At 34.5% G+C, this 4,205-nt stretch overlaps 1 long non-coding RNA gene across 1 annotated transcript; it reads right to left on the reverse strand.

Annotated features, from left to right (window-relative positions):
* Positions 1 to 226: 226 nt before the first annotated feature.
* LOC120298796 lies at positions 227 to 1,237 on the reverse strand. Its single transcript, XR_005554225.1, has 3 exons — positions 1,185 to 1,237; positions 550 to 641; positions 227 to 436 (listed from the first exon to the last, which is right to left on the reverse strand). It is a non-coding gene; the product is annotated as an uncharacterized LOC120298796 (long non-coding RNA).
* Positions 1,238 to 4,205: the final 2,968 nt, after the last annotated feature.

Here is a 4,205-nt window from a genome sequence, read left to right on the forward strand (position 1 = left end):
CTTAGAAATCTTCATTATGGCTAATTTTCTACATAAGCTGGAACCTTCCAGAAAACATCTTTACCTTTTTGGCTGGGTTGAATGGATCTCCTGTATGACATTTTTATATCTATCCATTTAAACATTTACAGAAATAGTACGAAATAAATTTTGAGACAAAAATACCATTGCTTTAATAAATAAAATTCATAGTGTAAATGGAAAATTGTCAAAAACACCACAGATATCTTGAGTCTTTCAAAATGCTTAATTTCCACTGTCTCTGTGATATGCACCTCATTTGAAAACTTCATTTTAGTCCAGTGTTGGTAGCACTCAAGGATCCAAGATGAAATTATATGAATTATACATGCATCCTCAAGAACAGCCATTCATCTGCCTTGCTTCATCAGGTGCTTTCTCCTTGATTAGCAAAAATCTCCCTCTTGCTCTGTGCCTGCAGAAGCAAACAAAGCAATGAATCAGAACTATAGCAGGCAATGAAAGGAAAAACAGTTCACTGACTCCCAAATGAAGTATGTAATTTCAGTATAATAGCAGATGTCAAACCTTTTACAAACAGCAGATAGATGAGTGAATGTTGGAAAAACAGTTCTTCAGTGCACAGATAGCAACTCTTGGGACTTCCATTAATTAAGCTTCTAAAACCAAGTGAGATGAAATAGAATTAGGATTTTGACAAAGGAATTATTGATGTGCCATCTAAGGCTGTTATGAATGAGGTCACTGGAATGAAAATCCTTTAAAAATTCTCAGCAATGGTTAAAAATATCCACCAGACTTCAAATGGAATCAGCAGTGAACACAATGAATACATTAGAGCAGGTTTCTGTGTGTGGATCAGGAACTTCATACACTTTATTATATATACATTCTACCATTTCTAGATCAGAAAGAAAAAATATTTATATTTTAGGGTTAGAAGTCACATAAATCTCCATTTTGTTCATGAACTGAATAAAAAGAACTATGAATAATTCAAACACAGGAGGAAAATTATGAAGTTCAGTATTCTTGTGGCAATAGCTATTGTTTTGATTCTAACAAATCAAATCATTTGTTATATTATTTTCCCTGACCAATACATTTTTTGTACTTTTATAAACTTGTAATGTGCTATTTAATTACAGTTGCTTTCTTGGATCGCTTTTTTAAGAGTATGTTTTGAATTCAGTTGAATTTACCTTAGGTAATCGGTTTGCTGCCAATCAGTGTAAATGAACCTTCTCTAATGCTGTTGAAAAATTCTGTAGTTTGAAATAAGGAAGAAATAAATAAAGAAGCAATAAAGAAGATGGACCAGCATTTTGACCTCACTAAATCAAAATTTTAAGAAATAAATATTATGGAAAAAGCAATTCATTTTTTTTATCCTCATACTCTTGGGATTAATACTGGTAAGATATGAAAGGTTTTGTTAAGCTAATAATAAATTGTGTACGTCAAGATGATCAGTGAAATACTAAAGTCAAGTGATTTTTTAGTTGGCAAGTGAGTGTTGCAGAAGGGGACAAAGTGAGTCAAACACAAAATTAATTCGGCTGTTTCTATTAAGATAAAGTGGAACAGTAGCTGTACAAACATCCAATTACATTTTTTTATGCTCTGAATTTCAAAATTACCAGGAGAATCTGCTGACAGGAAACAAGTGCCATGTTTTCATTTCAGTTATTCTATCCAACCAATGCAATTGACTAGCAGCAAAGTGGTGGCCAGGTTAAAAAACACCACCACAATTGGTTAAAAAAAATTACCAGCCAATTGGCTTTCTTTGTGCCTCATTAAACTTCTTGACTGTGCTGTCTCTTCCGCAGTGATAACACATAGGGCAGTAAGGAAATCATGGTGTAGCTTTCTCTATTTCACTTTCATCGCTACCTTGTTTTATATGCGAAGTTTTTTTAAAAATTTTTTTAATACAATCAATTCAAATAGTGCATCTTCTAAAAGTTATACAGGAACACACTTAAAAGCAGAAAAAAATAGTCTTAAAGTAGAAAAATGAAAACCCAAACAAATCACTCCCTCCCTAACCCAACCCTCCAGATATTTTCCGTGATTTTCCCTTGCTTTAAATCTGTGGTCTATTTATGCATGCATAACATCGTCTATCAACATTTTTAAAAAAATGTATTGATGACATGAGACTTGGGAGGGTCTGACTTCCCCACTGCATTTTTTTGGTGAGAAGATGTTTTCTAAATCCCATTTATTCAGAGGAAAAACATGTGTGAGGATTGTTCTGATTTTTTGTACCCCTATTATGTTACACAAATTGATTTAGGCTTCTTATCTCCAATTCTTTAGCTGGGAGAAAAAATAATGTGGTTTTTCTGCTATAAACTTTGTGATCAAAGAAGAGAATAAGTTTTGCTTCTGTATAAAGTAAGGAAGATTGGGCAGAATAATAATGATTGGTCAATGTTACTTGCTAAGCATTTTTTAAAAAGTGCAGATTTGAATAGATATATTCCCTGTATTTCATCTGATTCTTTATTTGTCAAATGAAGAGTATTAACCAGATAACTTAGCATTAGTGTCAGCAATCAGTTTCAGTTTTCTTGTAAACCTGAGTTTCATTCTTATACCTGGAGTACAGTTGACACTTCCAATTATTTGTGGAAGAGAGGAAATTTGTAAGAAAGCATAATTACCAACCTCCTAACTGAAAAACCTCTGAGAACCTTTCATATAACACCAGAGTTCACTGAAGGAAATTTTGCAAAGTAGTGAGCATATTCCTAGGAACTAAGCAAACAACCTTTAATTTTAAGGGTTGATTTATTCATCCACTTTTGATATTAGTTTCCTGGGGCTTATATAGATTTCTTAACACTAGAGGGAGCCAGACAACTATACTGAGTGAATGCTTTCTAGAATGAAATACTGTACCATAACACCAAAACCTATCATCTAGTTAACAAGAATGAACAAAATAATTTGAATAAAGCATCGCTGCTGGAAACTACAATATGGAAATATATGAAGGCAGCTGATTCACTGCTCACAGTTCTCCTTGTATTCCTTTGGACAGAGATCATCTAGCATTATTTCAAGACCTGGGTGGAATCCAACACAAAATCCTTAGTGAAAGGAATCTAGATAATAAAAATATTATTCTTGTCAACTGGCTATACACAAGACAACTGGGATTTCATGCCCACAGGAAAAAAATACTTTTTGAAAGAGATAGATTGAAGGCAAACCTTTGAAGAACTACAGGATCCTGAAATGGCGTCCTCCACATTTTTTTAAATAAATATTGATAAGATTAAATGACAATGGGAATCTACCCATTGTCTATTATATTTATAGAAGGAAGGGAAAATGAAGTACCTCAAAGAGGCTGTTGAATGTTGCTGATTGCCTGTGGCTCAAGAAACCATGGAAAGTTGTATTGCCTAATGCTGGGAAAGACTGAGGGCAATAGAAGAACGGGACGACAGAGAATGAGATGGCTGGATGGAGTCACTGAAGCAGTAGGTGTGAACTTAAATGGACTCCAGAAGATGGTAGAGGACAGGAAGACCTGGAGGAACATTGTCCATGGGGTTGCGATGGGTCGGACACGACTTCGCAATTAACAACAACAACAACAACAACAAAGGTACAATACTGTGTTTCCCTGAAAATAAGACCTAGCATGATTTTTCAGGTTGCTCGTAATATAATCTCTACCCTAAAAATACACCCCAGTTAAGATCATCAGCCAGATGGACATATTTAGTACCGTATTTCCCTGCAACTAAGACCTAATAGGAAAATAAGCCCTAATGCATTTTTTTGGAGCAAAAATTAACATAAATCCAGTCTTATTTTTGGAGAAACATGGTAGATAGGAGTTATTTCCCTCTCTTCTTGTGACCCTGCAGAAGACTGATTCCTAATCCTTTTTGTTAAGCCTCCCTCCTTTTTTGGGTCCATAATAATAATATACATTAATCATTTTTGTGCAAACATTTTCCTTAGGCCAGGGACTAATATAATAGCATGTCTTGGATGTCCTTGGATGTCTCAAGATATTTGGGCTGGTAAAATCCAGACAACTATTAATGTCAGCAAAAGTAAAGTTTTCACTATCGCTTTTGTTGCCATTGAGTGGTTGTCCAGATTTTTGCATGCCAGGTCAACCTAGCCCTAAGATACTGGGCCTATGGTGTCCTTGAATTTTTCAGCAGAAAAGTCCTTTTTAATGTATTTTCCAC

Source organism: Crotalus tigris, unplaced genomic scaffold, assembly GCF_016545835.1.
Source record: "Crotalus tigris isolate CLP2741 ecotype Arizona unplaced genomic scaffold, ASM1654583v1 scf7180000024141.418231, whole genome shotgun sequence".
Classification (NCBI taxonomy): domain Eukaryota; kingdom Metazoa; phylum Chordata; class Lepidosauria; order Squamata; family Viperidae; genus Crotalus; species Crotalus tigris.